Raw genomic sequence first — 15,957 nt, 5'->3', positions numbered from 1 at the left:
TTGCAAGTTCCACAACATTATCTGAGTTTGAATACAAACGTAGCGGACGATTTAGTTACAAGAAGTTGATCGCTTTGGCTAAGTCTATTGATCGAGTTGACAAACGGTATACACCCTTCTAGCACAGGCCGCTGCGGTACACTTTCAGACTGCTCGTATAGTGAGAAAGAAATATAAGGCTCAGTATTAGATAAAAGCTTGTTATGCTAGTATGTGAATTCAATCGTCTTAGGGGAGGTTGGTTTTCGTAAAGCATCAGGACTGTCTACCGCGTAGGACCAGGTTCTAAATGATAATGCTTCTGGAAGTTTTCCTCAGCTAATCTGTATTTACAATCTAAAGATTTTCACGGTTTACTTGTGTACGCACTTGATTTTAATAAAGCATACGATAATCGAGAGCGGACCACAAACAGGTGTATGCCTTGGGGACCAACAAATTGAAGGTTATCTCGCTAAAATGGATATTTTATTCTGATTTCACTTCAAAACATTCTCATAATCAAGTTTACGAACTGCTGATGTGATGGTATTTACCTCCTTAAAGGCCTTCCTCACGTATATGTACCGACAAAAGTCTTGCTCGTAGGCGATCATTAATGAAATTGCTAGACCAGTCCCGAAGCATCGTACGATTTTCACAACAAATACTTCACAGTTATGCACATCGAACTGCTATTCTTCTTTACAATGTTGTTCTTGCATGTCAGCGCACTTACCCCGAAGTAAGATCCTGTAGTTTTCTTTGCACAGCTTGTCGAGGAATGCGTATCATTGACGCTGTTGCTGAGGGTAACAACAAATATTCTTATTTTCTTAATGTCGATAGCTGTATGCACACCAATGATTAGTATTGTAGTTCACAGCACTCACGATATTGGCGATTTCATTTCGAAACAGTTGTCTATCAGCAAACAGCTGATGAAGAAATTGCGTTACTACTCCTAACATTGAGGGGTCAGTACGCTCATCATTTTGTGAGATAGTGATCATCGCTTCGCCAGCAATATGTCTAAAACCTAGGTAGTCCCGCAGAAAGCATATAAGCAACTGCTGTGGCGGGTACACATAGCGAAATCCGATGCATCCATCCTAAAAAAGAAACCCTATTTGAAATCAGCAATTGCATTAACCGGTGTCTGTCCAACTTTCTTCTTGAGTCGGTTGAAATGCTCCGTCAGGCTGTCCGTCCATTCAACTTGCTTGTTTTTGATCTTCAGCAAGCTAAACAGCGGTCCAGCATCTTCTGCAAACCCACGACAAAAACGCTGGACGTACGCGGCCGTACCCAGAAATGACTGTAAGTCATGCTTGGTCGCAGGACTTGGCCACTCGCGAATGACTCGGACTTTCTCGGGGTTGATCTAAACGCCTTCACGTCCGACAATGCCCCCCAGACACGGAATCGAAGATGCGCAGAAGACACACTTGCTCAATTATACGTAGAACTTGTGTTCATGAAGTCTAGCGAAAACACGATCCAGAGCTGCCGAGTGCTCATTCAAACTGGTACTTCGATTAAATACATAGATGTCGTCGAAATAGCTCTGACAGATATCCATCATGTCCTCCAAACACGTCGAATTCCAGCGCTTAATGTAGCAGGGACGTTTGATAGTCCTATTGGAACCACCAAATATTCGTACAATCCATTCGGTGCTTGGTACGCAGTATAAGGTATATCACACTCTCTCATCCGAAATTGATAGTATCCACTTAGCAGGTTAAGACAAGAAAAGTAGTATGAGCCTTGCATTTGCTCCAGAATTATGTCTTTCCTTGGCATCGGCATGTACGGCGGACAGTGTTCAAGTTCATAGCACGAAAGTCATGCACAATCCGCCAGCCATCCACCTTCCGGACGCAAAAGGTAGGCGCACCATGAGGCGAAGTAGACGGTCGAATGAGACCAGCTTCCTCCATCTTCCGTACCCACCGCATAAGCTCCGCTTCTTGTTCCGGCGACTGCTTCCACTGCCGACGAAATACTGCTTCGTTGCTTTTCACATCCATCTCATGCTGTCCGTGTGATGCAGTAGGTAGTTCAGCAGGCAGTTTTTGACGAAACAAACCCTGATACTTCTGCAAATACGGGTACACGGGATGATCCACGTAGTCGTCGATGTTTTTCGCTCTTTTAACCGGATTACCACTCGTTGGCTGAATGACAAAGACATATTCCACTTCACGAGGTTTCTTCAGCAGTCGAGGCAATTGTTTCAGCGAAATAATCTTTGTTTCCCCCAGTTTCTATAAAGTAAACCGACTGCCTTTCAGCACTTTTAGCCACAGACGGCTTGGTACGATTCCGCATGTGTCTGGCCATTAGTTTTGCTAGTCGAGTCAGCAAGACAGTCATCGCCGGTCGAATGCTCCCGGTACGCCAGTCAATGCGAGGGTTCACTTTTTGAAGCTATGGCATTCCAAGTAGGATGTCCCTTCGGTCTGGTACTGGTAGTAAGCGAACCTCAGCATCGTATGGCTCCATTCCTTCCACGTGAACCGTTAACTCCACTATTTGTTTCGGTAACACAACACTTGTCGAGTTTGCCATTGTCAACGATATCATGGTTTGCCGCTCATGAACAGTATCCATCAAACCCAGACGCTCAACAAATTCCGGAGTCACAGTGTTGATCGATGCACCACTGTCCACAAATCCTTCAGCTTTCACGATCCGTTCGTTCACCAAAAGACTGCAATTCAAAAGTCAAAAACGGATGACTTGAACATACTCCAGCATGAATGAACACGGATTGGCGTTTCTCTGCTGCTGCACCCTCCTCTCCTTTCATCAAACCACGCTTGTCCCTTTTAATGGGCTTGGGGCTAAACCCGTCTGATCGCCCGGCATCAAACAGTTTTACTCGTTTAAAGGCGACGTGGACGTGTTCTCGTCATCTACAACGAGCTTGTCGATAAGAGAGTAGTAATTGGCTTTGTAGTCAGTCTTGTCAACGGTCGCAGCCTTGCCAAACTTTTGTTGGAAGTTGGGCCATTTATCAGGATTTTTAACCCAGCAGTTATCTTCATTATAGTATCCAGTTATCTTCATTATAGTATCCACGCTGGCAATGAGAGCATTTCGTCTTCTACATTTCATCACCTCGCATATTACTGCTGGTTTTGTAATTTTGTGCTGCGGTGCGCTAAAGCTGGATATGGACTTCCCATGAGTCTTGGTCCCTTGGTTCGGCGTTGATGACTTGGTTTCGTCCATGCGCTCCAGCTCAGCCGCATTAAAGCCTTCGCTAATCACATCTTCCAGTGTCATGGGCTTTCTTCACAGGATTTTCTTGCGAAGGTTGTTGCTGCTTAGACCCTTGAGGAAAAGTTCTTAAGCAAAAGCAGGATCCATTGGTACCAGTCGTAGTTTCTCCTGAAACTTGGCCACATATCCTTGGTAAGTGCAGCTCTGCCTGAAATTCAGTAGCTCGTTCCTCATTTTCAGCAGGAAATTGGGCTCTTTAAAGTTCTTCTCGAGCAAGAACTTCATCACACTCCAAGTTTTCATGGTCTCTGGGTTCCTCATGTACGTTGCATACAACGTTGCTGCATTCTTCTTCACACACTGGCTGAGTTCTAAGGCCACCACGACGTCATCCTCAGCAAGGTCGTAACCCTTGAAGGTAAATACGCCTCAAACTGGAATATGAAAGTATCGAGCTTGACACCGTCGATATCCCCTTCAGACACAGGCGGCTTCGTTTCCATTCTGCGCGGGTTTCTCTACGCTGGCGCCTCCATCTCATGGCTTGCTCACCAAGGAAGAGTATTGGTCTGACTCGGGGTGCCAGTTGGCTGTTGCTGGTTATGGGCCACGGCTGCAGCTGTCTGCGGAGCCTACCGCTGTAACCTCTTGAAACTGATTAGCAGTTTCAGCGCTAGCTTGAGTAGCATGCTGAGTCCCAGTAACGGTCTGCACGAGTGCATCGATGATTCCAGGACGCGGTCAAGCTAATGGTTGACTTGGGCCATTCTCTCGTCCATCTCGCTCAGTGTCTCTTCAACTCACTGGACACGGTCGTTTACATCGTCATGCTCACCGTTAGCCAATGCGAGGCGTCGGTTCGCTGCTTGACGTCGTGTCTCCATCGTTGTCGCTGGAACTTGCAATTTCTACTATCGCAAAGCATCGTCACGCTTGTGTATATGGTAGCACTTTTGAGAGGTTTGTACTGAAGTACTTGGCAAGATGCCTCAAACGTTGCAATCAATACAAGTGTTCTTGAACAGGTAAATTGAGATCTGATTGAGTTTAGATACCTTCGTACTTCGGCGTTCCTATTGTTCTTGCACTCTAGGCGTCTCCTTGGTCTAGTACTCGATAACATCCAACACGTACAACTTCAACCTTTCCTTCAGCTGCAACTGTGTGTAATTGTTGTCTATATCTTCCAGCTGCTTGTACTGCACTTGGTCGTTCTGCTTCCCCAGCGGTGTTCGCCACACCTTGTTGGATGATCCTTATCATCTTTTCTATGCCATGTGCTTGTACTAAAGGTTTTCGCGACACACAATTGCACTTGTTGGCTATCGCATTTCTGCACGCAAATGGCTATTAAATTGTAATTTGCGTTATTTTCTGAAGCCCCCATTGGCTACTAAAACTAGATTGGTTAACCTCTTAAAGGTGACTTCCGTGTTGCTGCCACGCACTCACATATATCATATCTGTGATTTTCTAAAAAGTTTAGAAAGTGGCCGTGTTCGAGTTGAAAAACGTGATTTCGCAAGAAATTGATTATCAATAAATCTGCCTAGTTTTAGCAGCTCAATCGAAATAGCTGCTTTGTGAAAAACAAAGTAGGTATTTCGAGTTATTTGAGGCTTTCCGAAAATTTAGGTATAAAACCTCAAGAATCAGAATAAAACATCGCTGGAATACGGTGTTCGCAACAACGCACTGTAGATCAACGGCTAGTCCAACACCTTTAAATTGATCTTGGCTTCATTTTTTTGCTGCTAAAGGTCGCCCGATTTGAATATCAGAGCTGACCTCTCACAGATTGCGACCTCTTCACTAACTATAATAGTATTCAGGGGGAAAAAGAAGAGAAACACAATTTACCGATTCCACGCTATTTGAAAGGCGTCATAAAGGCGTAGATGTAGGCAGGGGCAAGTGTCCATGGAAGACACCAGCTACGGCTTTATGAGCGTGTACAATGATTAAATGCGCTTCCATACGGTATCAAATTAGTCCTATTTAAAGGTTTCTCGTGATTCAGAGTTATTCACGATCGTCACGATCATCAGCAATAAAACAGTACCATCAGATCCAATTAACGAGGCCCATTTTCATTATTTATTTACTTCTTACCTTTTTTTAACTCCACACCAATTTGTTTTGTTTCGGGTGAGGACGCTCTGTCCAGCTAACCGTGTCGGCAAGCCCTGCGTCAAAGCACAGGTTTTGACCAAATAATACGCTCACAAATTATCCGAATCCGTAGGCGACGCTGCAGCAGCGCGCAGCATTGAGTGTGGTTAGACAATTAAACCGCAACAAATTAAATCATGACCACTCGTCGATCGAGTGTTGTACCGTTACGCTGCAGCAGATACTACTATAATTTAATATAGCTTTTGACAGGCGCTAGTACATAATACAGTGATCCCGCTCCTAGTTATAATATTTGGACATTCTTCAGGAAAACAATTTTGTGCCAAGGTCGATTTAGATCCTATTTCAAGCTGGTCCCAGAGAAACAAATGTGCGGGTGACCTATTTATAATTCCTCCAGTGAAACAACATAGAATCAGCGCAGGCTCATTGGATCGAAGTAAGCAATTATAACAGAATATTGCATTTTAAATACAAGAACCTATGCGTAGGAAAAGTAGTAAGAGCTTCAGAATCCCGTGTAATACTTTAGGTAGGGCACTAGAATTGGGAGTTTATGCCTTGCGTTTTTATTCACCAAGACGTCAGTGGATTCGCTTTGAGTTTAGCCACGCGAACTTAAACGTGAAATCGGCACCTTTTACACACAAAAAATGTTAATCTCGATATTTCAGTTCTAATAGACACTCACCGTTGTGATCCATGAACACTTGCATGATGTAGACGAATACCAAGTTCAGCTTCGTCTGAACCACACCGGCATACACATCCAGAACGAAAGCTAGCTGTTGCAAGCTGGAATAGCCAAGCTTGCGCTTTAGCACAACGATCAGCATAACAAATGAGCCGAGCTCGAAGCAGCTGTAGAGCAGTGTGCTAAGCATTTTAGACGTGAACTCTTCTCTCGATAATCCCGCTAAATCTGGGTAATGGGCACTGTTGGGCATGTGGAATAGTATGAACTGATGCAGACCTGTGTAAGACTTCGCATTAGTACCGATATGTCCAATAGAGTTTGTAAACGTTAGACATCTTACAGTATATGAATGGCAATACCACTTCGACGTACTCCACCAGGACAAAATACTCTATGATGAAGAGGAGATGAGCGCTTCTTTGGACAAAACGAGCCCGTTCCTTCTGACTGAATATCCGTTCAAGTCTGCCCGAATTGTCATGCTTAGGTTGGGGGCCTTCCACTGCCACGGTCCTAATGGGGTCCAGATGATGCTTGGTCTGATGCCTGGCAGGTGCGATAACAGGGAGAACTCGTGTCTTCTTAAGTATTATGAATCTCTTTTTGCGACTTCCATCTTGGCATGATGCTCTGCACGATTCCCGCGTGGTTTTATTGCTGTCGTTTTTACTGTTCGCGACGTCTGTGGACGATTTCCTCTCGCCAGCCATCGCTGGAGCAATGCAGTGTTGATGTTGATCAATGTTCAATAGACGGACAGCTATTTGGACAAAGTTTAACTTTGCACTCGGGTGTTCTGGTGGGATCTTGCGCATTAGCAAGTTCACTTCGTCAAGAAGTTGGACGGTATTAATCATTAGAGTGGCTTAGCAGCAGGAACTTGTGTGAGTTGTAGACTAGCGCCAATCACACAACCCTAATCACACTGCCGCACACGTTGGTTTGCCAGCGAAGCATTTTGCAGAGCGAACGCGAGCTCTTATCCGTCCTTGGTGTATACTACATTTGCAAAGCACACAAGCCCGTCAAGATGCTCGAGGAGAGCTTAATCCTCGCAGCGACCGCTCTGAACCTCGTCCTCGTCGAGGACGCCGCTGTGCTCTTCGCCAGATCTCCTATTCCACGACCAGTCCTCACACTGAAGGGCAACTTCAATTTCAACGCATTAAGCGACGGAGACTGTCGTTTTAATTTCCGATTCTGGAAGCGTGACGTAATTCGGCTGCACAAGGCGCTGCGGCTTGAGGAAGACTACAAGCTACCGAGCCGCCTTCGCGTTGGTGAAGTCGAGGGACTCTGTGTGTTGCTGCGCCGGCTCGCGTACCCTGGACGGTACGGGATCTTGCTGTGATGTTCGGCAGGTCGCCCAGTGCGCTGTGCCTGACCTTTCGCTTCATGGTGGACCTAATCTACGCTAAGTGCAGCAAGCTTCTTGCACGCGGCAGTCCTATCGACAGGTGTATCGGCTTCATTGATGGCACAGTGCGTGGCATCGCCCGACCAGTGCGCAACCAACGGCAGTGCTATAATGGGCACAAAATGCACTCAAGTATACAGTATTCGAATGTTAAAGTGCATATATATACATTTGTATACGACTTGTAGAAAGCTTACCAGTCGTAGCTACATCACTTGAACGAACGTGTGACGCTCGTCTCTGGCATTCCTCACAAAAAAAACCGGGCGTCACACGTTCGTAGCTTTCTGCTAAACCACTCTATTGAGACCCAAAACTGGAGGAGGTCTACTGCTATGATCGTTGCTGTGGATGTCCAAGAAGAAGCGGTCTGGAGAACATTCGATACGTAAAGAGCGTTGTAAACTTCAACGACGAAGATGACAGACAGAGGTTTTTGGTCATCATCGGCAAGTGCACGGCTGATCCAATTCTTGGCGATAATCTGGATAATCGGTAAGACGGCGACGAAAATTACTTGATGCATGCCTGTAAGCGATACAAAACCAATATGTACAAGGGGTACACAAAAGGAAGCATCGTTTGGCAGTTGTAAATGACGAGCTGTCTCTTAACATCCACCAAGATCGAAGGATCACTTCTCCACTGGGGTCCAGAGATGTATGTGAAGCAAATAGCAATCACGATAACGAAAGGTGGACCGGCGATAAGTAAGCCAAACGGGAGCGGAAAGACGGTCAGAACGCAGAGACCGAATACGAACAAGATGGAAGCTGTAGCCGCCAGTATAGAAACCCAAGTTATCTGGAACCTCGTCAACTGAAGACGAGGCGCTCCGTGGCCCATCTGGACTAGCGTTGAAGCGCCCATAAAGCAGAGTATAACCCATGATCGGGCAATGTAAACTCCATTTTTGTAAACTCCGGCTTCAGCTGGAGAGAGTGGTGGTATCTCTTTTAACAAGCTAAACACAAGGCACGGCAGTGGAGTCAGCACACAAGTCAGTAGAATTCGTCGATTTTTGAGGCCGCTCATGTAGAATCCAAGCTGTCGAATCCGCTCAATCGAATAGCTGCCTTGGTACTCCACTTGAAGCGAAATCCATGCCTCCCAGAGACGCTGTTGAGCATTTTGATGACTCCCTACCATTCTAAAGGGTTTGTACGAGGTACTTCACGACTACGATCCATATATAGCCTCTGTGTAAACCGGTCTCGTTTTTTAGTGTCAAATTTTTTAACACTAACAAAGTCGTGCCTAGCCCGAAAAGGGTCTAAAGTTGACGAAATTTAAGTAGAGTGAGCCATCGCACCGACCGTCGGGGTCCGTGATCGACGTATCTTCTGCGCCTGCTTCGCAACCGTAGCTTCTGCCATGCAAGGGTCAGACAGTACACTATAAATTGTATAGAAAAACATGCTGTGCCATAATAAATGTAATCATTGCAATATGCCAGGCTCATCAATAGATTATTTTAGTGGAGCAGTATCACAATAATACAATTATGACTATATTGAACTTGATCTTTGTATCTAACAACCCTCAATAATAATAATTGCAATACGACCACGCTCAATAATCTTTTATTTTAGCTACTCGATCTATTTCAATCAGATACTTTTAATAATAAACATAAATTTGAATTTATAAGAAGATATATCTTCTCCCTGCTGGCACATCAGCCTCGTTTTATCGGAATCACAATAACACCCCTCCTTACCTCTGAAATAAATTCGAGAGAACAAAGAGAAGTCCATTATAGCGATAGCACATTCCAAATCTAAAATCAGCTATTGATTTTGTAGAATCCAACAGGTGCACTAGCCTATATGTAGCTCCATTCGTGCAGCATGCATGGTCAAATATATTACCGCACTTAGCTGAAGTGGACGGTTAGAAGAACCAGCATGGAACTTATAAATTTACTGCAGCTTTCTAATAAGGAGTATTATTAGGTTTTGCGTCACGTAGAGTTTGAAACATTTTTATCTGCTTTAAATATTGCTGGGCCATAAATTGCCCGGGTTTATTCTTGAAAAACCATATCTCCTGTCAGATATGTCCTTTACTATAAATCAAGCATCAGCCTAAGTAAAAAGGACAAAAGCATTGAAATGCACAATAGCTGTAAAGCGCTAATATCACGACAATTTTCGGTGATTTAACAAATTTGGAATTTTAAAGAGAACTTTAGAGTTAGCGTTTTCCCATAACGTTTTTATTAACATATTTGAAGAAAGTAAGAGCGTTTATTAACATATTTGAAGAATTATAAGAAATGTTTTACGGGAATCAAATCCATTAATTATGGCATCAAATCTACAGGTGGTTATGAGCATAAGAAAATAATACTTAAATCAAGTACTGTAGCTATCCCATTTTAATAGGATGTTATTAATAAAATAAGGCGACGATTTGAAACAAACCAAGACATCACAAGTGATTGCGGATGTTTAGTGAATTGTACATGGTGATTGCGGCTACTACCCGCAATCGTTGTTTGCGGTACAAAAGATCAAGGAGAAAGAGGAAGGTGCTACTGCATGTATTCGCAGTTCATTCTCCAATTTTCATTACAGCATCACATCACTTCCAAGATGAAGATTGGTTTCTACCTCGCGCTCCTAACAATGGCGATCTCGTCGTCAATTGTTTTTGGCCAACAGGTTGACCCGTGCAAAGTTACCAATTGCGGGGGCGGGCCAGGCGAAGCACCAGTTTGTGGTACCGACCGCGTTACCTATTCGACCATTTGCGACTTGACCGATGTCATGTGTGTTAATTCACACCGACTCTGCACGGTTCAATTAACCGGCTGAACGTTCCAGGATAAACCGGTCCCAAACCGGTTAATCTGGTGGATGGCCAGGAGCACTGAAGTTTAGAGGACAGATTTAATTGACTTTAATCTACTCACTTCGGCATTTACCATTAACAACAACAACAGGTTAACAGCCGCAACCTAAACTCGACCGGAACGCTCCACGCAAGAACGCTCAAGACCATGACAACTACCAAGCGTGCCGAAGTCCTCCTCGGGAGTGGGAACTACTTCCATTGGGAGTACAATATGCGCATGACGCTAGCCAGAAAGGGCTTGCTTGCGCATATTCAAGTCGTCAAGCCTGAGAACGAGATCACAGAGGCGTGGCTCGTCAACGATGCCAAGGCGCTTGGCATCATCGCCCAGGGTGTGGAACTCCAGCACCAGACCAAGATCCGGTCGGCGACGCGTTCCATGGAAGCATGGGAAACGCTCCGCGAGTTCTACAATCGCACCACGCTCCACAACCGCGTGACGATGACGCGTCGACTGCACGAGTTCAAGATGGAGAGCGGATCGTCTATGGCCAAACGTCTGGATGCGTTCGATGAGCTGATCGTCGGTTTGCAAACGCTGGGAGAGCCCATGGACGAGGCACGTCAGCTGGTGGTACTGCTGAGCAGCCTCCCCGCCGAATACGAGCTCATATCGTCTATCCTGGAGAACGCCAAGGGTGTGACGCTCATCGAGGCCAAGGAGAAGCTGTTGAAGGAGTATGAGCGACTCGAGAAGAAGGAAACCACGGAGAATGCGTTCCAAGTGAATGGGAACGCAGGCAAGTTCCGAAACGGCCGAGGGAACGGTCGAAAGTGGAACGCTCCGAAGCGGAACGTTGGTTTCAAGGGCAAAGGCTTCAACTGTGACCTCGTGGACCACATGAAGCGGGACTGTCCTGCTCCGAAGAAGGGTAGCCAAGATGATGCAGTGTTTGCAGTTGGTGGGGAACGCTCGGCCGGGTGGCTGATTGATAGCGGTGCGACGTCGCACATGACCCCTCACCGGAACGACCTGTTTGAGTACAAATCGTTGGACACTAGCATGGAGGTGACGATTGCAGACGGCAAGAAGCTGCACGTCGCAGGAACTGGAACGGTCAAGTTGACTGGTTTGGACGGTAGACGCATCCGTATGGTGGACGTGCTCCACATCCCCGGGCTCGATAGACGCTTATTGTCAGTCGGGAAGCTCGCGGAACGCGGTATGAGTGTGGAGTTCCAGCGTTCCAGTTGTGTAATTTGGGGACGGAACGCTGCAATAGCGTCAGGGAAGAAGGTCGGTAAGGCGTTCCTTTTGGACTGTCAGCAGGAGGAGGCCCGTTTCGTGGAATACGCCGGTCCTGACAGCGAGTGAGAGCTTTGGCACGCTCGCATGGGTCACCCCAACAAGGACGCACTGACGAAGACCCAGCGTTCCACGACCGGTATCCCGCCAGTAAGAAGGGGGTGCGAGACTTTGTGCGGTGGATGCATGAAGGGAAAGCAGACCGTGACGGCGTTCCCGTCACGATCACTGACGAAGACAACGCGTGTGTTGGAACTAGTACACACGGACGTTATGGGACCAATGAGAACGCTCTCAAAGGGGGGTGCCAAGTACGTGCTGACCTTTGTAGACGACTACTCAAGGTATGTCGTGACATTCTTCATGAAGAGCAAGAGTGAGGTGGGCAGCAAGCTGAAGGAGTTCAAGGCGCTGTATGAAAATCAGTGGGGGGAACGATTGAAGTGCCTGCGTTCCGATAATGGAACGGAGTTTGTAAACAAGACGGTATTGGAACTCTGTCAGCGGTATGGCATCGTGCATCAACGCAGCGTTCCATACAGCCCTCAGCAGAACGGTGTTGCGGAACGCATGAACCGTACCATCATGGAGAAGGCACGAAGCATGCTACACTACAAGTCTATGTCGACGGAGTGGTGGGCTGAAGCGGTGAGTACTGCAGTGTACCTTATCAACCGTTCCACGAACACATCCAACTCGGATGTCACGCCATATGAGCTGGCGTTCCAAGTGAAGCCACGGATGGAACACCTACGCGTGTTTGGATCACAAGGGTACGCTCACGTGAATGACGTGAAGAGAACGAAATTGGAACCCAAGAGTTTCAGGTGCACGTTCCTCGGATACGCAGAGAACGTAAAAGGGTATCGTGTCTACGACTTGGATGCATCCAAGGTCAAGGTGTCACGATCGGTAAAGCTGGACGAGCGTGAGGTGGGCGGTATCTATGACACGCCGTCGCCAGCTTCTGGAACGATCATCCATGTGACAAGGAACAATGACGATACCGTGGTTCCAACTCCAGAAGTGGAACGACAGTCTGTTCAAGATGAACCGATGGGAGAAGCGGAAGAACCTGCTCAAGACATTGAGATGGACGATGTTGAACCGGAACGGAACGCCGGGCTACCACAGCTACCCGCACCGGAGGAACGCCGCTCGAGTGGACTGGAGCTGGCAACGTACCGCTCACAACCTCCTGCGTTCCAAGAGGACCGGATAATCTTCCATCCTGAAACGGAACGCTCAACCCGACCTCGGGAGCCGGTGTTTCTGCTTGGGAACGGCCACGATGACGATGTGGAACGCCAGTCTGAAAGAGGTAGTGATGGACCGCCGTCTCCTAAGCGTCCTAGGATCGATGAAGACTGTTTACTCGCAGAGGCAGTGTTGGCATACGCGGCCAGCATCGGAGGCGTTTCGGATACGCCGAACACGTACGCAGAAGCTATCGCCAGTGATGAAGCAGCTGAATGGCGTCGGGCTATGAAGGCTGAGTTACACTCTCATTCCCAGAACGGAACGTGGACGTTGGTTCCATGTGGAACGGCTACGCGTTCCATTGGATGTCGCTGGGTGTTTACCAAGAAGCGTGACGAGAACGGTCGTGTTATCCGTTACAAGGCACGCCTAGTAGCTCAAAGGTTCAAGCAGAAGTTTGGAATCGATTTTTTTGAGACGTATTCTCCTGTTGCAAACATGAACTCGATTCGAGTTGTACTCGCTGTGTGTGTGGCATGCGACTACATTATGGAGCAACTGGATGCTGACACAGCGTTCCTAAACAGTGGTTTGGTGGATTTGGTCGACATGGACGTTCCACTAGGTCTCGAGAACGCTGAACGCATGAAGTGCAAGCTGCTAAAGGCCATATATGGTTTGAAGCAAGCTGCAAGTGCATGGAACAAGACTATCCATCGTGTGTTCCTGCGGAACGGTTTCAAGAGTTGTGGAGCCGACCAGTGTGTCTACGTCAAGCGTTCCAGGGACGCATTCGTGTACGTGTGCCTGTATGTGGACGACATGATCATTGCGGCGAAGTGCACGCGAAGAGATTCGCGAAGTAAAGGGTGCTCTGAAGAGTGCCTTCAAGATGAAAGAGCTTGGCGAGGCAAAGTTCATCCTGGGGATGGAGATTGATCATGATAAGGCAGCTGGAACGCTGATGATCAAGCAAACTCGGTACATTGACGACATTGTAGAACGCTTCAACCAACGGAACGCCAAGATGTTGGATAACCCATGCGCGTCCAACATGAAGCTGTCGAAGATGATGTCGCCAGCCACGGAGAAGGAACGACGTGAAATGCAGTCAAGACCGTACCGTTCCTTGATCGGATGCCTGATGTACATCACAACATGCACTCGACCGGACATTGCGTACGTTGTAACGCAGCTGTCACGCTTCCTGGAAAATCCTGGAACGCAACACTGGAAGGCAGCGATACGGGTCCTGCAATACTTAAAGACAACTCGGCAGCACGGTATCGTCTACCAAAGTGGAACGCAAGGTGTCAAGGCAGAGGCGTTCACGGACGCAGACTGGGGAAGCAACATTGACGACAGGCGTTCCGTATCAGGTGTCATGGTCATGATTGGGAACGCTCCGGTTGTGTTCAAGTCCAAGTACCAGAGAACTGTTGCACTCAGCTCAGCGGAAGCAGAGTACATGGCTCTGAGTCTGTGTACGCAAGAGGTACTATGGACACGTGCTATTCTCAAGGACATGGGTCACGAGCAAGTGGGAGCGACGCAGGTCTGGGAGGACAATCAAGGTGCTATCGCACTTGCAAGTAACGCTGGGTATCACGCTAGGACCAAGCACGTGGATATCCGACATCACTTCATTCGGGAGAATGTGGAACGCTCTACGATCAAGGTGGACTACGTCGACACGAAGCGCCAACTTGCGGACATGCTGACGAAGCCGCTTGGAACGAAATCGCTAGCGTTCCTTCGCGAGGCAAGCGGGATCAAGAAGAGGAACGCCGCTGAGTAGCGATTCTTAACGAAGACGAACGTCGTGCAGTAGCGGTGAGTGGGAGTGTTAATTCACACCGACTCTGCACGGTTTAATTAACCGGCTGAACGTTCCACGATGGACCGGTCCCAAACCGGTTAATCTGGTGGATGGCCAGGAGCACTGAAGTTTAGAGGACAGATTTAATTGACTTTAATCTACTCACTTCGGCATTTACCGTTAACAACAACAACAATGTGCAAACACCCGAAGCGCCGCATCTCGGTGGCGTATAGCGGCCCTTGCCGCCGGCAAACTTCAAGGGGACCTTATCCTGTACTCATGCCATGGACAGCCCCAGCGCAGCGACAACTTTCTAATTTTTGTATGTGGGCCATCTTATCGCGAGTCACGTTAACAAGTAGCCAACCTGGACCGATTCCTTTTTTTCCATCAAAGTTTATTTTTTTTGCTACCATTCCAAACCCCAAAATTGCGAGTATTTCAAAAAAAATCTTGAGCTCTGCCTCATTCCTTGTAAGAGATCCCTTAGGTAGCTCGAAAAACGGTCCGATTGAAATCAGGAAGTAACGGGATGTCGCTGCGTTGAGCTAGAGCGTGGCTATTTCATCTTGCCGGCCTTACCTATTGGACCGCAAACAGTGTACACGTTGCTAACCGTTGGTACTTGCAGCTCACTGACTTTGCCCCCATGTATATGAGCATAAATTTGAAAACTGCCCGCGAATAATCTGCTTTGCCTGCAAATTTATGTCGCGAAAATTGTGCTTCGAAATAATAATATGTTACTTGTGTATCGCCCCAGTGTTTAATAGTGAGTCACAGGCAATATCCACCAAGCTGATCGCGTTGTCATAGTTACTTTTCTTGTGGCTGTAGATTTTCAGTTTAGACTTGAAGATGCGCTATGAGAGGAGAACACTAAAAATCAAGTGGAAATTAAGCTGTAAATACTCAAGGTGTATTCCATTTCGAGGCTATGGCACATGCGCTTAGCTTACGCCTTTTCTTATATTTTACTATGTAAGAGTGAGCTGGGGTCGAAGAAATACTCGGAGAAATTTCCAAAGAGCTTAGAAAGTCTTTATTGCGGAATGTAAAACGCTGCGATCCGGCTTGATAAAAGAGGGTTCCCACTCATAAGTCATATACAACCATCACAAAAGAAAGGTTTCCTAGCAGTGCTTTGTGAGGCCTTGTTTAGCCTTGTTTACCGCTACACGAAATTAATGCAGCATACGTCGTTGATTTAAGTATGGCGGTCGATAGGATGACATTCGAATACCTTCAGTCGAACTAGCAGAGATGATCTTCGTGGCGCAATGCACGGTGTGACTTTGACTTCGCTGAATTCCTATACCTATGAGGTAGCATCTGAAGAGCCTGGTGAGCTTCTGCTTTTAAAACCTTTC

Source organism: Phytophthora infestans, genomic scaffold (genome assembly GCF_000142945.1).
Source record: "Phytophthora infestans T30-4 supercont1.25 genomic scaffold, whole genome shotgun sequence".
Lineage (NCBI taxonomy): Eukaryota > Oomycota > Peronosporomycetes > Peronosporales > Peronosporaceae > Phytophthora > Phytophthora infestans.
Note: the sequence above shows the minus strand (reverse complement) of the source record.